This window comes from Pelodiscus sinensis, chromosome 2 (assembly GCF_049634645.1).
Source record: "Pelodiscus sinensis isolate JC-2024 chromosome 2, ASM4963464v1, whole genome shotgun sequence".
NCBI classification, from domain to species: Eukaryota; Metazoa; Chordata; order Testudines; family Trionychidae; genus Pelodiscus; species Pelodiscus sinensis.
Genome location: NC_134712.1, coordinates 254,113,703 through 254,140,761, shown reverse-complemented (window position 1 = coordinate 254,140,761; position 27,059 = coordinate 254,113,703).

The following is a 27,059-nucleotide window of genomic DNA, read 5'->3' as shown; positions in this document are numbered from 1 at the left end:
GGAAAATTGCAATGCTGTTCAAACACACGTGATCAAATAAAACTAGCCGAAACGCCCAGGCCCATCGGCCTTTCAAGTGAGAAGGACAAATACACACATCTGTCAGCATGCTGGGAAGAAATATTTGAAACACAAATAGACACGGTGGAAGGGTTTTAATGACTGTTTTCAAAATGTATGTCCATGGAGAGGCATGGGGTACAGGAAAGGAGGGCTTGGAATGACACATGCCCAAAATAAGGCACCACAATCTCGACTCCATCGAAAAAGTGGAAATTAGACTCCTTAGAAGGTCTCGGCAGAACGGAATTATTTTAAAAGTGAATTGTATATACAGCCGCTCCCTGAGTTACGACCACCTCCACTTACGACCATCCACACTTACGGCCAAAGCGGTCGTAAATGTGGATCCGAGTAACGAACGGCGAGCCGCACTTACGAACAGCGCGGTTGCCATGTAACTCTAAGGGATCCGAGTTACGAACACTTCGAGTTACGGACCAAGTGTTGGTCCGTAACTTGTTCGGAACTCGGGGAGCGGCTGTGTAAGCAGGCAGAAGGGACCGTTTGATCATCTAGTCTAGGCCTGGGCAAAATATGGCCCATGGGCTGGATCTGACCCACCAAGCCACCAGATCTGTCCATGGACACTCCAGGCAGGCTCCCTGTTTGCCTCGCTCCATCCGCATGCCACTCAGAAACATTTCCTTTTAAAAACTGTGAGCCTGGAGGGGGGAGGGGAAGGCTTCAGGCACTGCTCCCACCCCCAGCACAATCCCATTGGCTGGTTTCTGGCCAGTGGAAGCTGCATGTTTGAATAACAGGGCAGCACATGAAGCACTACGCCCCCCTCCCCTGTGGTTCATAGTTATTTACACATATGCATGTGGCCCTGCAGCCTGGTTGGGGGTGGAGCAAGCTCCTTGCCTGCCAGAGAAATATGCTGGTCAGGAGTCACTCAGGTAAGTCTCCTGGCCAGAGCCTGTCTCTGCCATCTCAGCCCCTCGCTTCCCCAACCCTCTGCCCCCTACTCCTGCCCCCCTACTCCACAGACCCAAACCCTCTGCCCCGCTCCTGCAGCCATATATGCAAGAGTTCTCAGTGGTCAGTAACCTGCAACCCCTTGTTTGTCCACTCGGCCACTTCTCTGAATTAAAGTTACTTTAAATCATCTGATGAGTTGTTGGCCAGCCCAGTGCTCCAGCTCACAACTGCCTCCTTCACCCAAACTCCCTCCTAAACCCCACTCTCCCTCCTGCACCCCAATCCCTTACCACAAGCTCCCTTCCGCGCCCAAACTCCATCCCAGACCCTGCCCCTCCTCCATTAATATCATGGAAGAGTGTGACCCTCAACCACTTTCCAAAATCTTGGTGTGGCCCCACATCAAAAAATATTGACCGAGTCTGACCTGCAAAGTAATACAGGCCACAAAATTTCATTCGGGAGCCCTTGTGTTTGACCGACCCATATCATCCAGAAAGGTATCCAGTCTTGTTGGGAAGCCATCAAGAGATAGAGAATCCATCACTTCCCTTGGTAGTTTCTTCCAGTGTTTAAACACCAGCATTGCTAAAAACGTGTGCTTTCTTTCTGCTTGCATTTGTCTAGCATTTACTCCTAGCCATTGTCTTTCTCCACTCAATTGAGGAGCCCTTTGGTACCCAGTATTTTCTCCCTGCGATGGTGCTGATACACCATTGCCGAGTCACTTGTCAAGCGCCTTCTTGAGAAGTGAAGACGACTGAGCTCGTTACATCTCTCACTGTCAGGTATTTTCAATTAGTTAATGAATTTAAATTTAACATCCCTCGTTTGCATCACCTAATACTTTGCGTACAGCTGCAATGTGACCGAGCATGTGTGTGTCCACCACAACTTAGAGCAGTGTTTCTCAAAGTGATCTGTGAAACCATGGTGCGACACTTGCTAACTGGCCTCTCTGGTGCGTTTATTTACCAGCTCAGCAGCCACCGAGCCTTGCAGTTCCCATTGGTACACCATTTCAAACCAATGGGAGCCACAAGGCTCCGTGTCTGTGAAGCTTGTAAATAAACACACTGGAGTGGCCAGTTAGCAGGTTTCTCAGAGTGGTTTTGTGGACCACTTTGAGAAACACTGACTTAGATCACTCACAGCCATTTGGCAACAGTGGTTCTCTGTCACCACTGTCCAGCACTTTGTTTAGGGCTGGACTTTGGCCTGTCTCCACAACAGGAACTACAGCAAAATAGCTGGGCCGCTGTAACCCTGGGTAACCAGGGATGACGCACCACTGTGGTGCCCCCTACTGGCTCATTTAGGAATCAGCACAATTTAGCCCATTTCAGCTGGTGTCACACCCGCTGTTCCCTGTTTTGTTGTTATTGTTGTTGTTAATGGTTCTGCCACCTTATATGAAGACCCACATCCCTCCCACGCTGTAGTGCCGTCCCCTCTGCATACGGCCCTGCTGCAGGGTTCCCACACTCTGGGGTCCTCCCCCTCAGGAAACCTTTGTGCTTATCGGATAGTCGACTAGCCTCTTACATCCCTCATGCAAACTGTTTTCCCTTTGCCTAGTAGATGCTGCTATTACTCTAGCAAACCAGGTTTTGGCTAGGCACCCCTCCCCGCACAACCTCTGAAGCAAATTTCCTGGCAGAAGCTGGCGTGACGTCTCACCAAGCAGGTATTGTCCCTTTGAAGGCCTCGGGAGGGGCTGGCGCTAGTAAAAGAACCTGTGAAGACGGGCGGGACTCACAGGAAGAGCCACCTCACATGAAGAAATGGAAAGAAGCTGTCACGCTCATACATGAGGCTGACTTTCCAGGGCCTGGGACGTGTCGTGGAAATACAGCAGCTGAGTTAATTTATGGTGGATTTTGAGCTCTCTGTGGGACCTCTGATTGGGGTTTCCATCGGCCTTGGCTGCCGGAGCTAAGCCCAAACGAATTGCAGCCAGAGCAGGCTGACACCCCACGGGCATGAGCTGTTCCTGGTGTTGTTTCCCTTCTCACCGCCGAGGGCTAGGAAGATCCAGGAGAGAGACAGCCGTGCCACATGGTATCAAGGCTGGCTGCAACAGTGGGACTGTTTCCCAAGGGCCTAGACTAGGGACCAGGAGACCAGACTGCTGTGCCCGAGGCTGACTTTCCACGCCACATCGAGCAAGTCATGCCACCTCTCTATGCCTCAGTTTCCCCCATGATACATGTGGGTCCTTTGGGGCTGCATTGAACTCCGTGGGCTAAGTTGCTTCTTGTTGCTGTTGGAAGATATTGTCATCACAGTTCATCCAGGATCCCTTTGACATGTGCGAATCAGCTGGACTCTAGTTCTGTCAGGTGACGTGACTGGGGAAATTCATGGATATTATCCACATGGGGAGGGCATGAATGACCTTAAGAACAATGTTTTACCCTCTTACATTTTTTATTTCAGAAGGTCTAAAAAGCCATTGGAAAAAGGATATTCTAGAGTGGACTTTCATGAACAGGGAGTGAACTTTGATGAATTGGTTGAGAATTTGAAAGTGGAAGGTGTCTTGGGTGAAAGGGATCGTGAAGTGACAGAGTTTATGGTTTTATGGGATGGTAGGGGGAGGAAAAATGGCACAATAAAGACAATGGATTTCAAGAAGGCAGACTTTAGCAAAGTCAGGGAGTTGGTAGGTAGGATTCCATGGGAAGAAGGTCTAAGGGGAAAACTGTTCAAGCGAGTCAAAGAGATATTATTGACCAAGAGAAATTGTTTCCGCTATGTAAGGAAGATAGGAAGTTATGGCAATAGACCATCCTGGCTTAGCCCGAAGATCTTCAGTGATCTGAAACTTTAAAAAAAGCATGCAAAAGATGACATTTCACAGAGAGGAGACCAAATTTCACAGGGGGACCAGATTTCATGGTTTACAATACATTTTGTACGGCCATGAATTTGGTGGGGCCCCAGTAATAAGTAAAGTATATAAATGCAATTTATTGAAATTATCATTACCATTACATACAGGGATGTCAGTTTATCAAAGCGATATCATTAAGGACAGAAGAGAAAACGATTCCACTACATAGGAAAGATAGGAAGTTATGGCAATAGACCACCCTGGCTTAGCCCAGAGATCTTCAGTGATCTGAAACTCAAAACAACAAAAACAAAAGAACCAACCCCCGCCTCCCCCACAAAAGTAGAAACGAGGGTAAGGGTGTCTATAAACAAATTAACACAAATAAGTAGGGAGAAAATTAGAACGTCTGAGGCACCAGATAAGAGTAAACTAGCTAGAGACATAAAGAGTAAGAAGAAAACATTCTACAAATATATTTCAGAAGCAAGAAGACGACCACAGATAGAGTAGACCCATTACTCAATAAGGGTATGTCTACACTACAGAGTTAGTTCGAACTAACGGACGTTAGTTCGAACTAACTTTCCTAGGCGCTACACTAGCGCTCCGCTAGTTCGAACTTAATTCGAACTAGCGGAGCGCTTAGTTCGAACTAGGAAAACCTCATTTTACGAGGATTAAGCCTAGTTCGAACTAGCTAGTTCGAATTAAGGGGTGTGTAGCCCCTTAATTCGAACTAGTGGGAGGCTAGCCCTCCCCAGCTTTCCCTGGTGGCCACTCTGGCCAACACCAGGGAAACTCTATTGCCCCCCTCCCGGCCCCGGACTCCTTAAAGGGGCACGGGCTGGCTACGGTGCCCGTGCCAAGTGCAAGCCTGCCAGCACCCAGCCAGCAGACCCTGCACCTGGCACGGCTTGAGCCACCCACCCGATGCCCCCCAGCCCACCCCCTCTTCCCGGGACCAGGCTGGCGGCTCCTGGGAGCTTGCCCGGGACCGCAAGAGGCGGGCACCCGCCTGGGCTAGTGCGGACATCGTGGACCTCGTCCACAATCTCCGCACTAGGCACAGGAAAGTGGCCGGCTAGGGCAGGAGAGCTGCCAGCCTGGCCACCCAGGAGCAGGTGTGCATGTAAATCAAGGGGGTCCACTGAGACCCCCGACCCTGAGCCCTGAGCTTACAATGGCCGTCCTGGGTCAGACCAAAGGTCCATCTAGCCCAGTAGCCTGTCTGCCGACAGCGGCCAACCCTAGGGATCCTGGAGGGGATGGACCAAAGACAGTGACCAAGCCATTTGTCTCGTGCCATCCCTCTCCAGCCTTCCACAAACCTTGGGCAGGGACACCACTCCTACCCCCTGGCTAATAGCACTCCATGGAACCAACCTCCATGACTTGATCTCACGTCCCTTTAAACTCTGTTCTAGTTCTAGCCTTCACAGCCTCCTGCAGCAAGGAGTTCCACAGGTTGACTCTTTGCTTTGTGAAGAAGAACTTTCTGTTACTAGTTTGAAGCCTGTTACCCATTCCTTTCCTTTGGTGTCCTCTAGTCCTTCTTTATGGAAACTAATGAAGAACTTTTCTGTATGCACCCTCTCCACCCAACTCCTGCTTTTAGAGACCTCTATCCTGTCCCTCCTCCGTCTCCTCTTTTCTAAGCTGAAAAGTCCCAGTCTCTTTAGCCTCTCTTCATATGGGACCTGTTCCCAACCCCTGATCATTTTAGTTGCCCTCCCCTCTCCCACCCTCTCTCTTCCCCTCTCCCACCTCCTTTTCCCAGTCTCCCCCAGTTTTGTTCAATAAAGACAGATTCAATTTTTGAACACAATTGTCCTTTATTTTGTACATCAAGAAGAGGGGCTAGGGAAGGGTAAGTGGAAGGAGGTGAGGGAGGAATGGGGTACGAGCCCCCGATGGGGAAGACTGGGCTGGCTCTGCGGGCTTCTGGGGGTGGAAGCTCTCCTGCAGCCCCCCAATTGCCCCCTCTCCCCAGATGGCAGCCTGCAGCAAGTGCAGCCGGGCTGATGGCCGAGTGGTGTGATGTGCCCAGTGTGGGCACTCCGGGCACTCCAAGCTAGGACTGGTTTGCAAGCGGGGCACCCCTGAGAACTGTCTGTCCGGGGTGGGGGTTGGGTCCCTTTAAGCGCAGCCCTCGGCTAGCCTGAGACAGCATCTCCACGCTCTAAGTCCTCCTGTGATGCCCTGCCGGCACTGCTTCCGGCCATCCTTAAGCCCGGTTCAGGGTCCACTTAATGTGGACATGCTAGTTCGAATTAGCAAAACGCTAATTCGAACTAGTTTTTAGTTCTAGATGCGTTAGTTCGAATTAGCTTAGTTCGAATTAACTAATTCGAACTAAGTTAGTTCGAATTAGTGCTGTAGTGTAGACATACCCTAAGGGTGCATGTACACAGCACCCTTATCTCGGAATAAGCTACGCAATTTGTGCTATGCAACTTGCATAGCTAATGTATTTCAAAATAGCTTATTTTGAAACTTGGCGCTGTCTACACAGTGCCAAATTTTGAAATAATGCGCTATTTCGAGAAATCCCTTAACCCTTGTGGAACGAGATTACAGGAACGCTGGCATAGCACGCCCGTTATTTCAAAATCTATTTTGAAATAACGGGCTTGTGTTAAAGATGTGGAATAGCTATTTTGGGATACCTCAAAGGGAGACATATCCAAAGGGAGGGAAAACAATAACAAAAAATATGGAAATGGCAAAAGTGCTCAATGACTCTTTTGTTTTAGTTTTCACCTAAAAGTTTAGTAGCAATTGTATAACTAACTTAATGAATGCCAGTGAAAATGAGGCAGTCTCAGAGGCTAGAATAAGGAAAGAATAAGTTAAAATTTACTTAGACGTGTTAGATGTTTTTAAGTCCCTCAGACCTGATGAAATACCTGAGCCCTTAGCAATTATCTTTGAAAAGGCATGGAAGATGGGTGAGATTCAAGAGGATCGGAAAAAGGCAAATACAGTGCCCATTTCTAAAAAGGGGAATAAGGACAACCCCAGGCAATTACAGACCAATCAGCTTAACTTCAACATTTGAAAGTACAACAGAGCAAATAAGTAAGTAACCGATTTGCAGGCATGTAGAAGCTAATGAGGAAAACGGCTTTCCCTGAAAGGCTAACAAGCCTTGTGGATAGCAGGGAAGTGGTAGATGTGGTATACCTTGACTTCAGTAAGGCTTTTGGTATGGTCTCACATGACCTTCTCATGGAAAAGCTCATAAATATTGTTGTACATGAATAAGAATCCAAGTCTAAGTGGGGCCCAGCTGGGAGAACTATTAGACCAAAAACTGAAGGAACAAAGGACCAAACCCAGGGATCAGTGGCTGAGATGACCATGATGAAATACAGAAGATTTTCCTGGTGCCCTGGTATGGTGTAACTTTGGCCCGTACCTGTTTCAGCTCTCCTGTTTATTGCCTAGATATATATATATGGTCAGGCCTTATACATGACAATAGTTTTTCCTGTAAATTTATAAAGGTGAAAGCTGATGAAGCCTAATCTGGTGAGTTTGTGACTCAGTTTCCCAATTTACATTTCCATCATGAGCATCTCTGGCTGAAAGTCAAACTGGAAAGAGTCTGTTAAGCTTGTTGCAGCAGATGTCTCCGTTATGAGGTGCTTTCGGAACATTTTTGGACTGGTATTATTGGACAGGAAACATGTCTTCATTTGGGGGAGGCAGCATGGCCTAATGGTTAGAGCAGCTGCATATCTCCCCCCCCACACACACACACACATACACACACACGAGGGTTCCATTCCTCACGCTATCTTTACTTGTTCTCTGACACCTGGGGCAAGTTACGTCCCTTTGTTGTGCCTCATCCATCAACCATGGTTTTCCAAGCTCTCTACAGACGCCCAAAGAAAACAGTCAAGAGGGAAAGAGATGGCACCACAGCGCAGGTCGCATTTGTCAAAAGATGTGGACCTGAGAGTGATATATTGCTGCCCATCACCATAGTATCTGAACACCTCCAAGAAGGAGTCCTGGATAGGTCTCCACCTTGCCACAAGCACAGGTGCTGGAAGCGTGACAGACTTGTTTCACCCAGCAGCTATGCTGTCCAGGTGAGACCTCCAGGTGAGACACTGGCCTCCTAAACCCGTTCAACCTCGGACCTCAATACCCCACTCCTAGCCAAGTCCCACGCCTGCGTTTTCTGCAACAGCAACCACTGACCCAAGACCATTATGCTTTGTACCTCAGCAGGAGAATCTTGCAGCTGCTTCTTATCAGAGACATCCAGTGGTGGAGCTGGTGGGTAGGGAAGAGGAAAGGGTCCATCCCTTGGCAGCCTTTAGATGTATGTGTGGCACCTTTTCAAGTCAACAGCTTTCCTTAACGATGGGGCTTCCGATATCCCATTGCCCCACCTGGCTCTGCTGACGGTGACGGCCAGGGAGAAACCCCTCAGACTTGGCCCTGGGACGGCTACATCTGACTATGGCTGGCGAAAGGAAGACAGGGCTTCCAACGAAGACACCACATGAGCGACTCGGCAGTTGTGGCTTCCTCCGTCAGCCAACAACGTCTGTTTTGACCCGGGGCTGTTTCACTCTTGAGCACCATTAGGCCACGAGTAAGCCCGTCCGAAAATCCCATCCTGCATTTCGCCGTGCCTCAGTTGCCCATCTGTGAAATGGGGTTAATAAAACCTTCCTTCGTCTTCTCTATTTAGACTGCGAGCTGTCTGGGACAGAGGCTGATTCTTTTGCGCTACATTTATTGATGTTCAGCATCGGGCACGTGAGGGCGGCGAGGGGGGACGACTCTCTGGTCTTGTTTGGTTTCTAGGGACTCCCTTGATCCAAATCATGACAATAATCAGCGTTCATTCAGATGCTTTGTGAACTGCAGCCCAAGAGATTGCAAAATCCTCCTGCTCCCTGGCGGAGCCTCTGTTTCATAAGAGCTATGGGTATTGCCTTCCATGCAGTGAGTAGGGCCAGGAAGTAATTTATTAATGACCCAGAAGAGGGGATGAATTGCACCCTCAGCAAGTTCGCAGATGACACTAAGTTAGGGGGAGAGGCAGATACATTGGAGGGCAGGGATAGGGTCCAGAGTGACCTAGACAAATTGGAGGATTGGGCCAAAAGAAATCTGATGAAGTTCAACAAAGAGAAATGCAGAATCCTGCCCTTGGGACGGAAGAATCCCAAGCATTGTTACAGGCTGGGGACCAACTGGCTAAGCAGCAGTTCTGCAGAAAAGGACCTGGGGATTACAGTGGATGAGAAGCTGGATATGAGTCAACAGGGTGCCCTTGTAGCCAAGCAGGATAATGGCACATTGGGGTGCATTAGGAGGAGCATTGACACAGCGTGTAGTCAACCTATGGAACTCCTTGCCAGAGGAGGCTGTGAAGGCTAGGACTATAATAGAGTTTAAAGAGAAGCTAGATAATTTCATGGAGGTTAGGTCCGTAAAAGGCTATTAGCCAGGGGATAGAAATGGTGTCCCTGGCCTCTGTTGGTCAGAGGCTGGAGAAGGATGGCAGGAGACAAATCACTTGATCATTGTCTTCGGTTCACCCTCTCTGGGGCACCTGGTGCTGGCCACTGTTGGCAGACAGGCTACTGGGCTAGATGGACCTTTGGTTGACCCAGTATGGCCGTTCTTATGTTCTTATGACTGTTTCCGAAACAGAGAATTTTCCCAACCACGGGAGGTCAATATAATGTAGCAGCGTTACCAACACTTCCACTGCTTGCTGGGCTGTGAGAAGACATTTAGGGGTACATTAGAGCTAAATCACAGCACAGAACACTTAGAGCCAGGACTGGGGGCTGTAAACAAACTTTATGGAAGCACGGAAAATATGACCACACCCATGAAAAGTGGACATCTGGTGAACTAACATCATGCCGGACCACGGAGGTTGCCGACCAGAGAGTGCCAGACTAGAGAAGTTCACCGTGTCTTACTATTACAACGCCACTGTTGCTCCAGCAACTGGAGTGTGTTTTTCCAGTGTGGCTACTTTCACTTGGGAACCGCGGGAGGAATAACTTGTGTTCTCCCTTGCTATGGAGAACAAGCACCAGAATTCGGGCTTCCTGCTGCATGTGGGGGAGGGGGGGGGTGGCAAATGGCAGGAGGCGCCGTGGACTCACCCGGCAGTGATGTATTGGCACAAGAACAATTCCAGACGCTGTGAAGATTAAGCTTGCAGACAGGCAGTAAGAAACAGACCCTCTCCATCCCTGGAGAGGCCGGCCACCGGGGAGTCTGTGATGAGAAAGGATGCAGGAGAGCTACATTGGAAAGCGTAACCTCGACGCCAGATCCATTAAAATCAGAGCCCCAATGCCTCCTAGCTTTCCCCAGGCCAGAGAGCGGAGTATTCACTCCGTGATCCCCAGGGAAGGTTAGCTGGGGGGGGAGAGGGGGAAGAGGGCTGTATTCCAATGCAGCCACATAAGGCCGCTGGCTTGGTGCCAGCGTGACGGAGCAGAACAAATCCGCATGCCCGCAGGAATGTGGTTTCTCATCTGTAGCACAGCTGCCGAGTAAGACATGCTGGGAAAGGGAGACGCACTCACGCCAGTAAATGCCAACTCATGGGTTTGACATATCTGCCAAGCTCACCATATTTAATCGCACCGTTCGCACAATATTATTTCTGGAGGACTTGATTTGCCCCATGCATACCACGTCTGCCTTCGGTATTTTATAAGCACAGCAGGATGTCGTAATAATAATGCAGAATATGCAAATGGGGAGGGGGGTTACAGTCAACTTGGAGATGCATGAATGTAACCGGGGAAAACAAATTCCTTCGGTACTTTATTCCCAGTATGGGAAAGTAAACTGCAAAGGGTTGAGGCTGGCAAGGAGGTTGGTGGGTCATTTTAGGCCCGGTCGTCAGCTGGTGTAACGCCTCAGAGCTCCATCCAAGTCGGTGGAGCCGGATTTATGCCAGCTTAGAGTTTGCCCCCCATATGTCTGTGCGGGGGAGAATTCCAGGAGAAAGTCAAAGAGCAGTTGAAAACTTGCCCCGGTTCTGAGATTCTAAAACGTATTGCTGACTTTTAGCTCGTCACATGGGGAGTGCCGGAAAAGGAGTTTCATGGACAGATAATATAAGCCAGGGGTGTCCAAACTTTTTCAAAGAGGGCCAGATTTGAAGAAGTGAACATGCGTGAGGGCCGTCCCCGCACTCTTAGCCCCAAGGCGGAGGGCCCGCAGGGTCAGAGGCGGGCGGAGAGCGCAAGGCACGCCGGCCTCACGGCGGCCCGGGGGCAGGGGTAACCTGCAGCCGAGCGGGAGAGCGGGGCTGCGGACGTGCCCTACAGGGCAGTGCTGTAGGACTGCAGAGGCCATGGGCGGCGGCGGCGTGGCCGGAAGCGGCGCGCTACGAGCGCCAGTTCAAAAGAGCGCCGGGGAGCCAGGAGAGGGGGAGGAAGCGGGGGCCGTATTAAATCGGAACACGGGCCGCAATTGGCCCGCGGGCCGGACTTTGGACATGCCTGATATAAGCTTATGAAGGTAGGATGATTCTGTTGTATGTTTAGGGAGTGGGTCTCTTTGATGATAAACTTCTCCTACATGGTAAGAGCGAGAACCACCAAATTCTGCCTGCAGTGTGGCAAAGTCCTCGCTCTGGCCCCTTGCCCTGGAACACCTTCTGGTCCACAAATCAGCCGAAGACCCCTTCTGGTGCAGTCACCCGGGCCTTTTATTGTCAGTGCCCACCACCTTCTATTTACAAAGCTTTCGGATTGCGGCAAACTCCGCCAGCCTCTCCATCTTCCTTGGGGCACACACTCAGCCACACCCTGGCTCCTCTCCTTATTCCCCCCTCTCCCCTCAACTTCTTTCACTGCCTCATCTAGCCCTCTCGCTAATGAGGCCCACAGCTACTTCTAATAGCCCTTCAGGCTTGCTCAGCTCTTTGCCATCAGCCTTTTCAGCCAGGCCATAGTGGCAGAGCTCTGGCTTAGCCAGCCGTCTGTCACTCAGCTTGCTCTGATCAGAACTTAAAACAGGGCTACACAACTTTGGAAGTGCCGGGGGCCACAATGATACCCGCAGCACATGCCGAGGGCCGCAACTTAAGCGCAGCTGCATCTATATTCAAATATAGGCAAGTATTTATGTAAATATATGCAAACATATGCAAATTGTGTCTTTCATACTGATGGGCATGAATACAAAGATCAAGGCAAGACTATACAACATGCAGGCCCCATTTTAAGTCAGTCCTGCTCGTATTAATAAATTTCCACATTTACCCGATCTCCACCCATATGACAGTGTTTGTGGGGAGGCTCCGCCTCCTCTTCTCTCTCCCGCCCCCCACCAGCTGGTAACAATCAGGCAGGTAGCCCGGGAAGCGGCTTACGGTGCCATGGGCCACATAGAAAGGGGCCACGGGCCACGTAGAAAGGGGCCACGGGCCACGTAGAAAGGGCCCACAGGCTGCGTGTTGAGTAGCCCTCACTTAAAGCATTATAGGGGCTTGGCTGTGCCAGGAAAATGGGCTATGCCTGGAATGGGATTGGTTTTTCCTAAAACCTGAACAAAAAGAGACCGAATCTTCACATCAAGTACCGCCCTCAAAACTGACAGAACTGAGCGACCATTGAAAGAGACTGAACCAGAAAAACGGGAGGAATCTGGAATAGGATGTCTTGTCAATAAACTTTACAGAACAGAGATCAAATGGAGACATGTGGAGTCGTGCTCTCTTCTGGCACAGCTAAATCAGGGTATATCTACGTCACAGAGAAGATCGATTTAGCAGGTCTAATGTAGACCTCCTAAATCAAACACTGAGAGCAGCCCCCACTGGTATCCGGTATTCCTCCTTCTGAGAGGACGAAGAGAAGCCAGCAGGAGCGTGTACTCCTGTTAGCCTCCCACAGTGTAGACGTCGCCATGGCTTGGCTTAGGTTAAGCTGATTCCAGCTACGCTTTTTACGTCGCTGGATGGCGTACCTTAAGCCGACCTGTCTGGTCTAGGATTCACCAGGCCTCCGTGCTTAATGTTTGAAAACTAGCAGACAATGTTATTGGAAACCAAATTGACTATAGCCTGTTTTGGTTAAAACATAGCAAATGATAAGAATTTAGGGGGGATGAAGAAAAAAATGCACTTGATGGCATTCCCATTTAAAAATATGTACTAAAATTAACTTTAAAAAACAACCTTGTATTTTTTAAAAAATACCATCATTTCAATAAAGCATGTACATTTTCCTTTGATTTAAAAAAAAAAAGTTAAGCGCCCAAGCAACACGGGGTAAATGTGCTAGTTTTAAAATAAATGTCACATGTTGGCTGAGTAGATCGTAGCCCCACAGAGCAACTAGTGAGATCTCTCCTTTAGCTCACAGAGTAACTGTCTGTATTCTTGGTTCTCAAAGTCCCAAATTTAATCCAGAATGAAACCTAATCATCGGGATGGTTTCTTCAAAGCCATTTCAGCAGAGACATGAAGTTGGCAGGCGAGTTTCAGATTCCGACAAATCTCAAAGCAAAACTCAGCCCCTTCCCCCGCCCCGGACATTTTCATGGATTTCATCTGCAACCAGAAAACAATGTAAGCTTGCTCCAAACTGGGCCTCAGGCAACCAACCGGGGTCGCAAACCTCACATGCCTGGCATTGTCGCAGCAGTTAGCAATTTAAAATAGCACCACGACATAATCAAGCTCATTACGAATTTGCAGGAGATTCCGAGGGAGTCGTTTGCACTTCCTCGCAAAAATGCTTCACAGTATGCTGTTCCTGTCAATTTGCCTCATGAAATGTCATAACTAAACACTGTAAGAGGAACAAGCTGATAAAACAGCATTATTTGCATACCCCAGGCAAGTGAAATCGCAGGGGCCTTTCAATCAATAGCAGTTTAAATTCGTAATGGCCACAGATGAATTGTCAAGGATAAAGCCTTCGCAAATCACAGCTGTGATTAAACCTTGGGGGATGCCTCAACAAACCTCAGAAATGTTTGAGGTTTCAATCTGGGAAGTGGGCGTAGGCCGTGCATAAACAATGCATGGAGGAACTCAGAAAACCTGGTGATGGGGAAACAAAATGGCAAATGAATTTTAATGTTGGTACATGCACATTAATGCAGATCGGAAAACATCATCCCAACATTTCGTATGGGAACTAATTTAGCTGTTACTACTCCAGAGAGAGATCTTGTGTGGATAGTTCTCTGACAACATCCATTCAGGCTACGTCTACACTGGCATGATTTTCCGAAAATGCTTTTAACGGAAAAGTTTTCTGTTAAAAGCATTTTTGCAAAAGCACGTCTAGAGTGGCAGGACGCTTTTCTGGAAAAGCACTTTTTGTGGAAAAGCATCCATGGCCAATCTAGACGTGCTTTACCGCAAAAAAGCCCCGATCGCCATTTTTGCGATCGGGGCTTTTTTGCGGAAAACAGTACTGTGCTGTCTACAGTGGCCCTTTTGCGCAAAAGTCTTTCGGAAAAAGACTTTTGCCTGAACGAGAGCAGCATAGTATTTCCGGAAAATCACTGACGATCTTACATGAGATCATCAGTGTTTTTCCGGAAATTCAAGAGGCTAGGTAGACAGCTGGCAAGTTTTTCCGGAAAAGCGGCTGATTTTCCGGAAAAATTTGCCAGTCTAGACACAGCCTCAGTGTACAGCGACAGTCAAAAAAGCAAAGAGAATGTCAGGAATCATTAAAAAAGGGATAGAGAATAAGACAGAGAACATCTTATTGCCTCTATATAAAACCATGGTACGCCCATATCTTGAACACTGAGTATAGATGTGGTTTCCTCATCTCAAAAAAGATATCTTAGCATTGGAAAAGGTTCAGAAAAGGACAACAAAAATGATGAGGGATTTGGAAACGGGTGTCATATGAAGAGAGATTAAAAAGACCGTGACTTTTCAGCTTAGAAAAGAGGAGACTAAGGGGAGATATGATAAAAGTCTATAAAATCATGACTGGTGTGGAAAAAGTGAATAAGGAAAAGTTATTTACATTTTCCCATAACATAAGAACTAGGGTTTGCCAAATTAAATTCATAGGTATCAGGTTTAAAATAAACAAAAGGAAGGTTTTCTTCAGGCAGCACACAGTCAACTTGTGGAACTCCTTGACAGAGGATGTTATGAAGACCAGGATTTTTACAGGCTTCAAAATAGCATCCCTAGTCTGTGATGTCCCTAGTCTCTGTTTGTCAGAGGCTGGGAATGAGTGACAGGAGGGGATCACGTGATGATTCCCTGTTCTATTCACTCCCTCTGGGGCACCTGGCATTGGCCACTGTCAGTAGACAGGACACTGGGCTAGATAGACCTTTGGTCTGACCCAGTATGACCACTCTTATGTTCCTATGTCACTATTTTAGCAGGAGCCCAAAATGTCAAAATGGCCAGTTGTGTTCTTAAAGGGATGCTGCTGTGAAAATCATAAGGCCGAATCCTACACCTTTTACCCAGGCAAAAACTCTATTGGTGCAAATTGGCATGGTGCATGGTGAACAGAGTGCAAGCGTGAAAAATCTGGATGAAGGTGGGGGGGGGGAGGGAGTGATAAGCCCCTATATAAGACAAACCTAGGATGTACGGGCAGCCTCTATACAGCCGGGACATGTGACCTCCTGGCTATGTCTAGACTGCAAGCCTCTTTTGAAAGAGGCTCTTTCGAAAGATACTTTCGAAAGAGCTTCTTTCGAAAGAGAGCGTCTAGACTGCACGTTGAACTTTCGAAAAAGCGGCTTGCTTTTTCGAAAGAAAGCATCCAGTGAGTCTGGATGCTCTCTTTTGAAGAAGCCCTATTTACATTGAAGAACGCCTTCTTTCGAAAGAGGAACTTTCGAAAGAAGGCGTTCTTCCTCGTGAAATGAGGTTTACCGCCATCGAAAGAACGCGGCTTGAGTCTGGACGCAGGGGAAGTTTTTTCGGAAAAAGGCTACTTTTCCCGAAAAAAACCCTGAGTCTGGACACAGCCCCTGAGAGCATCTTATCCATGGGGCAATTCCTCCTCAGTTGCACACGCTTCAGGAGGTTGGTTTGCACTTGAAATATTAGTGACTGCACATGTCGGGGTGCACGAGGAATGCGGATTGGGCCCATTACTGGTTAGTATTGTCCTTCCAGACCGGAATTCCTGTCCAGGAAGCTGTACGGAATATACACACCCGCAGCTGTAAAGCAAACAGTAGCGGCATGAAACCGCGACTGTAACATGCATTATTCACTCCAGGTGCCAAACAGGATGAAGATGACAGCGCATGGGGAGGAGGAAATAAGGGATTGATGTACTTCCATTTGCTCTCCCTGGCAAAGATCTGTGAAACAGCTCTTATATTAATGCATGTTCAGTGTGTGACTCGCCTAGCCCTTCCCAGCAGGAGCTCTCAGCTGGCAATAACAAAATGGGTGTTAAACACATTAATTGACTTTCTCTGTTTGTAGCCAATGGCTGTTGCAGAGGACCGCATAGTGGGAAACAAACCCGCTATCCTTTCAATCAGGGTGGGCCACGTTCACCCTCGGTGCAATGTGTCTAACAGGTGACAGCAGAACGGCGGCTATGCAGTCAGAGAACAGGATGGGGAGTTAGAAGACTGATTTCTGACGCTGCCACAGGCTTCCTGTGTGAACTTGGCCAAGTCCCTTAACCTCCCAAATGGTTTTGAGTCAAACTTAAAGTGAAAGTGTTTCAAAATTTTTGGCGAATCAGAATATAGAAAAAAGTTCCGTTTGGGGTGATGAAAATTGTTTGGTCCATCTGGAATGAAACATTTTGTTTTGATTTTTGAGGTTTAAATGTTTCCTTAAAACGAAAGTAAGGGAAATTTCCAAACCAGAACCTCTTTCCAGGATGAAAAGACTAAAGGTTTTCTTTCGGAAATGCCCAAACCAATTGTTCCAAAGTTTCTGGTCTTCCTCCACCCCCGCGCACACTGAAATAACTTACTAAAAATGCTCTCAAATTGCAAATCGTTCTGAACATAAGAACACGAGAATGGTCATACTGGGTCAGACCAAAGGTCCATCTAATCCAGTGTTCTGTCTGCCGACAGTGGCCAAGGCCAGGTGCCCCAGAGGGAGGGAACACAACAGGGAATCATCAAGTGATCCATCTCCTGTCACCTATTCCCAGCCTCGGACAAACAGAGGCTAGAGACAACATTCCTACCCATCCTGGCTTGTAAGTATTGATGGACCTATCCTCCATGAATTTATCTTGTTCTTTTTCGAACCCTGGTAAAGCCCTGGTCTTCACAACCTCCTCTGGCAAGGAGTTCCACAGGTTGACTGTGCACTGCTTGGAGAAAACCTTCCGTTGGTTTGTTTTAAATCTGCTGCCTCTTAAGATTCTGGCTGACCAGAATCTCCCTGTCTGAGTGAAGAACGGTTTTGCCCAAAACGCTTCCCACCGCAGAACACCGCTTTCATCCCACTGCAGGATTCCATGCCCAGATGTCACCACGGTGTTTCGGGATGTCATTCCAACACCAGAGGATGATGCGTTGGGGTCCCAGAAGTGTTTGGGGGACCTGGGAATGTGGATATGGGATCATCTCTTTTAAAGCAAGTCAATTCCCACCGTGGGAGCTGACATTTGTTTTTCCTGGACCCTCTGGGACACTGGCTTTGACCACTGTGGACAGACAGGACACTGGGCTAGATGAGACTTTGGTCTGACCCAGTGTGGCCGTTCTTACGTTCTGGTGGGGGTTCCGCTCCGGCTCCACGTTTAAGCCCTGTCCCCATTCCATCCCTTGCCTTCCCGCCTGCCCTTTGCTTTCTCCTCTCAGCCGCCCCCCCCAAACCTCCCTGCTCCTCTCCCAGCGGTTCCTCTCTGCCCTCCCCCAAGCACCTTCCATCAGCTGCTGAACAGCTGATCCGTCGCCAGCCCAGGGACTGCCAGCTGGATGATCAACAGCTGATGGGCAGCCAGGCTTTGGTGTCCCCAAACAGCTGGAGCTGGCCCATCCGGAGCACCCCTCTCGTGGTGTGGTAGTCCACTCCAGCGGGCAGAGGGTTAAAAGCAGGCTAGAAGGTGCCTGTACAAACCTGGCCAATCAGGGTGAGGAGGAGTTAGCCAATCAGGGCCAGGCTGGCCTTTATAAAACGGCTGCAGGGGGGGGGGGGGAGAGGTGCTCACCCTTGACCTGACCAGCAAGGGAGAAGGAGATGGGTCCCCGTAGGTCCCCATTCACCCTGGGTGCAGGATCTCCTATCGCAGCATCTCTTTGGGGTGCAGATGGAACAGATGAGTTCATGAGGCCTAGCTTCCACTATTAGCCCGGGGGGATCAGGGTCTCACGGGCTTTTGCCATGGTTACCCCTGCTCTCTACAGATTTCTAATACTTCCCACATTTGCTCAGGCCTGGTCCATGAAGGCCTGAGGTGAGAGTGGCTGTTCCTCCCCAATTCAGGGGCTGTGGAAGTTCAGTTTGCCCCTTTGAGGGCTGACCTAACCCATAGCCCTGTGGAAAGGGTCCCACGGGTTATTAAGCCCTAGTCTACACAAGGGCTTTATTTCAAAATAACACCTTCTTCGGTTGAATTAATAAGCCGCGCGTTCACACGACCAAGCCCGTTATCTGGAAACAACAGGCCGCTTATGGTGAAATCTGGACTCCTGCTTTCCTCAGGGAATAATACTCATTTCGAAACCGTTCTTTCGAAAGAGCGGCCGTGTGGACTCTCAGGGGCTGCTATTTCGAAAGAACGACTCCCCCCATGCTTCCTGGAGCTCCAAGTCGAGGTAGCGCGTCCGCATGAACAGAGCCGGCCTCAGACTCAGTTCCAGGCTTCCCCGTAGCGTGGACATGCTAGTTCGATGTTGTTATTTCAGGAGTTCTTAAATCGAGTTTAGTTATTTCGGAATAGTTTCCTAGTGTAGACATGCCCTGAGGGTCACTAAATCACGAGCATACAGTACCCCCACCATGACTCCAATCCATCCCCCATCTCCACAGCCCACTTCAGAACACCCTCTCCCTCCCAGGGGCTCTGGGTCACAGTGAATATGGCCTTGGACGTGCAGCCCCATCTGGCGCATCTGGGCGGTTCTTGTTGTGGAGAGCAGTGGGCTGTTTGTAACTTGTGTCATTATTTACCCCTGCAGAGTGTGTCACCGTTGCAACAGGCTGCCAGATCAGGGTGGTAACGTCCCACGTACAGAGAAGACTGACAGGGGACATGATAGCAGCTTTCAAGTACCTAAAAGGGTGTTACAAAGAGGAGGGAGAAAAATTGTTCTCCTTGGCCTCTGAGGATAGGACAAGAAGCAATGGGCTTAAACGGCAGCAAGGAAGGCTTAGGTTCGACATTAGGGCTATGTCTACATTGCAGGAATTTGTCAGCAGAGGCAATGCAGATGAAGTGCTCATTAGCGTGTCTTGTGCTCTCATTTGCATAGTTTCTTCCCATCCGTTTTGTGGAAGAGGATTTTGCGCAAAAAAAAATCAGTGTAAATGGGGCCATTTTGTGCAAAAAACCCCTTTTGCGCAAGAACCCTTATTCCTCAAAAAGGTAGGTATACAGGATCTTGCGCAAAAGGGTTTTTTGCCCTGACTACACTGCTTTTTTTTTTTTAACACAAAAACCTCTTCCACAAAACAGATGGGACGAGACTATGCAAATGAGAGCGCGCAAAATGCTAATGAGCGCTTCATTTGCATTGCCTCCACCGACAAATTCCTGCAGGCTGTGTCTACATTGTCACCCTTTTCCGGAAAAGGCAAACCAGTCGGAATTGCCCTGGGGATTTAAATTTTCCCTGCGGCATTTGCATGAACATGGCTGCTGCTTAAAATCAGGAATAAGGGATCTTCCGGAAAAGGGTTTATTTTCCGCAAGAGCCCCATCTAGACTGGTGCTTTTCTCCGGCAAAGCCCCGAGCCGGAAAAAAGCGGCAGCCATGTTCATGCAAATGCCGCAGGGAAAATTTAAATCCCCAGGGCATTTGCAATTCCGACTGGACTCATTAGCATCCCTTTTCCGGAAAAGGGTGCCAATGTAGACACAGCCGCAGTGTAGGCGTAGCCTTGGAAAAACTTTCTGTCCGGGGGGGTTAAACACTGGAATAAATTGCCTGGGGAGGTTGTGGAATCGCCATCACTGGAGATATTTAAGAGCAGGTTAGACAGACACTTGTCAGGGATGATCTAGATGGTGCTTGGTCCTGCAATAAGGGCAGGGGACTAGACTTGTTGACCTCTCGAGGTCCCTTCCAGTTGTAGGGTTCTATGAGTCTGTTACTTTGCACAGGAGTTATTAATTATTTGCATTACGCCAGCATTGAAAGGCCAAGAGCAGCAGCAGGGGTCTCTTACTCTGTGTGCAAACACCTAGTAAGAGACTGCATGCTCTGCCAGAGTTTGCAATCTAAATAGACAAAGGAGAGGGTTTTGGGGAGGTGGAAATGGATCGACACGGCAGCAAAGCGTTCAGATCCCATCCAAGAACTCTTTGTCCTTTTTTTTTTTCAGACACTCCCGGTTCCTCTGCCTTCTATTTTTGCTCATCTGCCTGAGACCAGGAGACCACACATCTGTCGCCCTGCTCGGGTGAGAAATGAACGAGAGGCACATTAGAAAATGAAGCGGGCTGCGTGCTGGCGAGAGGCCAGGGAATGTGGGGAGGATCGGACTGCGGGGTTGGAGGAATGCAGGGCTTCCTATCTCTTTCCCCAAATGATTCCCTCCTGCAGCAGACTAAATATTTTCCCATGCTGCTGCTGGCACACCCTGGTTCACGGCCATGGAAAAGTCGCAAGGTAAGGACTCCTCTGACACACTTCCCGCAGGCCTCCATTAAATGCTGGCCCCACGCCAGCTGCGTAGCTCCTGGTGCTGCATTTCGGTTTCCTTCCCTTAACCCGGTGTCGGACATTTATCTCTCCCTCTGCCTTCACAGTTCATTTCCCCTCTTCCCCACACTGCCTTAGATGGACATTTCTTTCCATTTTCCCCTGCCGGGACCTGGGAGACATAGGGACGCGGCGGCTTTCTTTCCTGCTTTTGCTATTTCTCTTGGGACCATAGGAAGGTCACTGAAATGTCCTGTGCCTCAGATTCCCTATCCATAGCACTGAGGGGGCCCATCCCGTGCCTCAGTTTCCCTATCCATAGAACAGAGGTGCCCGTCACGGCTAAAACTCCTGGTCTAGAAGTTCAGTCATTGGATGTGAACCTCAGATGTCAGGTTCAATTCCCAGCACAGTCATAGGCTTCTTGTGTGACGTTGGGCCCAGATCCTCACGTATGTTCAGCCCCCTCAGTTCCCTTGTCCAATGCCTAAATATGGCTGAGGATAGATTAATAGAATGTGGAGGGACTGCAAGAGGTCATCAAGTCCAGTCCCCTGACCTCATGGCAGGACCAAGCATCATCTTGATCATCCCTGATAGTTGTCTGTCTAACCTGCTCTTAAATATCTCCAGGGATGGAGATTCCACAACCTCCCTAGGCAACTTATTCCAGTTTTTAATCCCCCTGATAGAATCATAGAATAATAGGACTGAAAGGGACCTCGAGAGGTCATCGAGTCCAGTCCCCTGCGCTCATGGCAGGACCAAATACTGTCTAGACCATCCTTGATAGACATTTATCTAACCTACTCTTAAATATCTCCAGAGATGGAGATTCCACAATCTCCCTGGGCAATTAATTCCAGTGTTTAACCACCCTGACAGGTAAGAATGTTTTTCCTAATGTCCCACCTAAACCTCCCTTGCAGCAGTTTAAGCCCATTGCTTCTTGTCCTGTCTTCAGAGGCCAAGGAGAACAATTCCCCCCGTCCTCCTCCTTGTAACACCCTTTTAGATACTTGAAAGCTGCTGTCATGTCCCCTCTCAGTTTGCTCTTTTCCAAACTAAACAAGCCCAATTCTTTCAGCCTTCCCTCATAGCTCAGGTTCTCTAGACCTTTCATCATTTTTGTTGCTCTTCTCTGGACCTTCTCCAGTTTCTCCACATCTTTCCTGAAATGTAGTTCCCAGAACTGGACACAATACTCCAGGGCTATGTCTAGACTGGCATGATTTTCTGGAAATGCTTTTAACGGAAAAGTTTTCCATTGAAGGCATTTTCGGAAAAGAACATCTAGATTGGTATGGACGCTTTTCCGCAAAAGCACTTTTTGCGGAAAAGCGTCCGTGGCCAATCTAGACGCGCTTTTGTGCAAAAAAGCCCCGATCGCCATTTTCGCGATCGGGGCTTTTTTTTGCTCAAAACAAATCTCAACTGTCTACACTGGCCCTTTTGGCAAAAGTTTTGCGCAAAAGGGACTTTTGCCCGAATGGGAGCAGCATAGTATTTCCGCAAAAAGCCCTGATTTCTTACAGTAGGAAGTCAGTGCTTTTGCCGAAATTCAAATGGCCAGTGTAGACAGCTTTTGCAACATATTTAGCTTGTGGTCCACTATGACCCCTAGATCCCTTTCTGCCATGCTCCTTCCTAGACAGTCGCTTCCCATTCTGTATGGGTGAAACGGATTGTTCCTGAGTGGAGTACTTTGCATTTGACCTTATTAAACGTCTTCCTATTTACCATGGATCATTTTGTCTAAATCATTTTAAATTTTGACCCTATCCTCCAAAGCACATGCAACCTCTCCCAGCTTGGTATCATCTGCAAAATTTAGAAGCATAATCTGGGCCTTAAATCTTTCTGTGCCTCCATTTCCCCATCTGTACAATGGGCATAATAACAGTACTCTGTCTCACAGGATATAGGATAGCATTAGTTATGGTTCTGGATGCTGTAGTATAGGTGTAATACAAGCAGATGGGCAAATATGACTCCAGATAGCAGGGTTTTTTGGGTAGGGCAGCATCAGTTAACTCTGCTCTTCACCTTCAGGGAATCCCTTCGCCTCTTTGTGTCTGTCTTACCTCCCATCCCACCTTTTCTCTATCTTATTTATTTCAATCATAAGCTCTTTGTGGCAGGAAATCTCCCACTGCCTGTTCAGAAAATGCCCAGCACAATGGGACCCCAGGTATCAGCTGAGGCCTCCAGATGTTACCGTTCTAATAACAAAATTGTTGACAGCTGCTGACAAAAGAGGCTGGGTAAGGGCTTGATTCAAATCCTTTTTGCAGGGAGGGGGCGTTTTCCCTCTTTTTTTATTTTGGAGCAGGCTGTTAAGGCGAATTATTATATAATACAAGCTCTGTTATCCAGCATTCATGGGAATGGGGGTTGCTGGTTAATCAAATGTGTTGGTAACTCAAGCTTTACACCAATGGCTTTACTTCATGCAGCACGCAGTCAACCTGTGGAACTCCTTGCCAGAGGATGTGGTGAAGACCAGGACTTTGACAAGGCTCAAAAAAGAACTAGATACATTCATGGAGGATAGGTCCATCAATTCTTATTAGCCAGGATGGGTAAGAATGGGGTCCCTAGCCTCTGTTTGACAAAGGCTGAAAATGGGGGGGAGAGGAGGGATCACGTCATGATTTGCTGTTCTGTTCATTCCCTCTGGGGCACCTGGCCTTGGCCAGTATCAGAAGACAGGACACTGGGCTAGATGGACCTTTGGTCTGAACTACTACGGCTGGTCTTATATTCTTACCTTCTTATGACTCACAAATTTTTCACCACACACTAGCCATAGTTGCAGGATAGGTTACACCAGTGGTCACCAACCAGTTGATCGGGATCTACTAGTCGATCTTGGCACCTCTGACGGGGGATCCTGATGGGTTTGGCCAGGAGGCTATCAAATCCCAGCATTTCCATTGCCCCTCCCCTGACTGCTGCACACCTCCTGCCCTTTGCCTTGGGGCTGTCTCCTCAGGAGCCTCCTGCGTTCTGTGCAGGGTCAGAGGAGGGAGAGGAGGGTGCTGATGTCAGGGTGCCCCCTCTCCCACCCTGTGTCCTATCTCCACAGAGCAGAGAGGGGGCACAACAGGACTTGGGGTGGTGTTTGCTGGCTGTGTTAGGGAGTGGTGCAGGGCCAGGGGTAGAGGTGAGTCTGCCTTAGCCCCACTGCACCACCACCCAGGAGCCGCCTGAGGTAAGCAGTGCCCATCTGGAGCCCACATCCCGAACCCCTACCCCAGGCATGAGCCCCCTCCTGCACTCCAAGTCCCTGCCCTCGCTCCGAGTACCCCTGCATCCAGACACTTTCCCAGAGCCTGCACCTAGAACCCCCTCCAGCACCCCAATGGCCTGCCCAGGGCTCAGCTCAGAGCCCCTCTCACACTCCAAATCCCTTAATCCAACACCAGAGCCTGAACCTCAACCCGCTGCCCCAGCCTGGGGAAACTGAGGAAGAATGGGGGAGGGAGGGAGGATGGAGTGAGCAGGGGCGGAGCCTCGGAGAAGGGGCACGAAGGAGCAGGGACAGGGATATTCGAGGTAGATCCTGGATTGCACTTAAATTCAAAAAATGATCTCGTGCTTAAAAAGGTTGGAGACCCCTGGGTTAGCCAATATCCAATAAAGGCATTATATGCAGAGGCACGACACAAATAAACTTTCCTGCCTCGAGTTCACAAACTTGACTTCCGCACACTCTGGAAAATGTTGAAAAATGATGCCAGATGGCGTTGGGAATTTTTCTGGCTAATGGAAGGAGGAATTGCATTGCCATCTCTGACAAATGCCAGTTAACCGAGTTTTCTGGTTATTAAAGTGCCAGAGAACACAGCTTGTCCTGTTCTGTTTCATAGCTTCTACGGCCTGTGTTTTTTTGACTGCAGCTGCACTGAGAACCCTCAGGGCCGGCCCACAACATTTTGGCGTTTGAGGCGGGGAGCTGTTACAGGGGCCTGAGGCTACTAGGGCTGCAGGGTGGCAGCCGGGGTAGGAGAAGGCAGCAGGTCCACACCCCCTTGCCTATGATAAGTGGCCGTGTCAGACGGCAGTGGCAGAGGCTAGATGAAGACTGGCAGTGGGTCAAGGTGAGTTTAGGGACTTGGAGGTTCCTTGAGTGGGAAGACCCCTCCCTGTGGGGACATTGTGACAGGCTCCCATGTCCCCTCGCTTGGGCCAAAACTTTGAAAGGTTTCAATTGTGCCCTCCTTCCTCCAGCACAGCACTGCAGCATCTCTGTGCACCTAGAGCAGAGAGAATACATGGGCACCAGAAGCAGACACAATTTCCTACACGCTGGGTCCTAGTGGGCCCCCTGCTCACAGTCTGGCACCTGAGGTGGCCGCCTCAGTTTGCCTCATGGTAAGGCCAGTCCTGGGAGTCCTTATCTCTAGCCCTTTAAGGGCGAACACCCAGCCCTAGGAGACAGCTGGGGCAGCCAATTAGGGCCCAGCTGAGAGCAGTATAAATTAGGGCTCCCTGCAAGGAGGAGATTCAGACTCACTCTTGCTCCAGCTGTGGAGCAGCAGGGATGTGGCTGCCAGGGAAGCTGGAGGCTTCCGGAGGCAGAGCAGGGCTGGGGAAAAGCAGGCAGAGCTTGGGAGCTCTGGCCAGGCAAGCTCCCAGGTTGTGGGGCCTGTTACAGGGGCCTGAGGCTACTAGGGCTGCAGGGTGGCAGCCGGGGCAGGAGAAGGCAGCAGGTCCACACCCCCTTGCCTATGATAAGTGGCTGTGTCAGACGTCAGTTTGCCCCTGTGGCAGAGGCTAGATGAAGACTGGCAGTGGGTCACTGAGGCAAGGTGAGTTTAGGGACTTGGAGGTTCCCTGAGTGGGAAGACCCCTCCTTGTGGGGACATTGTGACAGGCCAGTGCCCAGAGGGGAGGGCACCACTGTCTGGGACAGACGCGGGTCCTAATATAAGCTGGCAGAGCCAACACAAGGTCGCAGCAGGCATGACACCTCCCACAAGGGGGCGCTCCAGGGCTGAACGAATTCCCAGCATGACCACCAGGAGGCGTCCTGGTGGTGCGCCCCGCCATGTTACACAATTAGGAACCTCATCCCACAAGGTGAGCCGGCCATGAACTGGAAGGGGCCTCAACAGCCGTTGACGTGTTGGCCACCCAGAGTGTGGAGGGAGCAGGTACTACAGCTGCCAGATGAGTCATTGGAGGTTCAAGGGGGCGGCTATCCCCTTCTCGTCTGCCTGGGCCGTGTGGCGGGCTTATTAAACCAGAAAGAAAAGCAACAGCGCGTTCCTGGTTCCCTGAGCGCAGGGTCACGTCACAAAGGGTAGATTTTCTACTGGCGTCTTCCCCTGGCGTTGGCCACAGTGTGCCGGGGAGGCCACCCGCCCCTCACATGTCCCATCCTAGTCTAAACAGCTGGAGCAATTCCCTCCTTCACACGTCATTAGCTCCACACCAACCTGTGTCAAAGCAACTGGGTGTTCTCACAGGCCAGCCTGGCTTCCTCGTAATCTGCAAACAAGGGAGGCCTGCCCTCTACAAGGTTGTGTTCTCCAGCTCCCCGTCCCCAGACGCCCCCGGCTGGGCGCACCTGGGGGAGGAGGAGGAGGACTAGTCTGCCGGGCGATACTGAAATGGCGGTGGCGAGATAACCTCGTGGGAACCATTCGCCTCTGCTTGTCTCAGGGCTGGCAGCCTCCCCTTGCAATTCAAGCCGCTGTGTGTGTCTCCCAGCCAGGAGCATCCAGAGGCCCCTGCACAGGAAGAGTTGTTGCATCTTTTTTTACCAGCGGTGCGTGCGTGTGAAGGAGCAAAGTGCATCTATTCTTAGGAGAAACTTTCTAATAATGCGGCCACGGGAACTAGGACCCAAAAATGGGGCACTTGAGTGGGGATTGGAGGATCTCGGTTAACTTCCAGGCTGTATCACACAGCTCGTGTGACCTTTGGTAAATCATCCAATCAGAGCTTTAATCCAGACAGTCCCCTGGTTAGAGCAGTAGCCTGGACTATAGGAGATCTGAACATCACAATGGCCAGACTGGGTCAGACCAAAGATCCATCTAGCCCAGTGTCCTGTCTGCCGACAGTGGCCAATGCCAGGTGCCCCAGAGGGAGGGAACAGAACAGGGAATCATCGCGTGATCCCTCCCCTGTCACCCATTTCCAGTCCCTGACAAACAGAGGCTAGGAACACCATCCCTGCCCATCCTGGCTAATAGCCATTGATGGACCTAACCTTTATGAATTTATCTAGCTATTTTTTTGAACCCTGTTAAAGTCCTGCTCTTCACAACATCCTCTGGCAAGGAGTTCCACAGGTTGACTGTGCGCTGTGTGACGAAAAACTTCCTTTTGTTTGTTTTAAACCTGCTACCTATTCATTTAATTTGGTGACCCCTAGTTCTGGATTCAGTCTACCCTCTACCGTAAACCCGTGGAGGAATCCTGG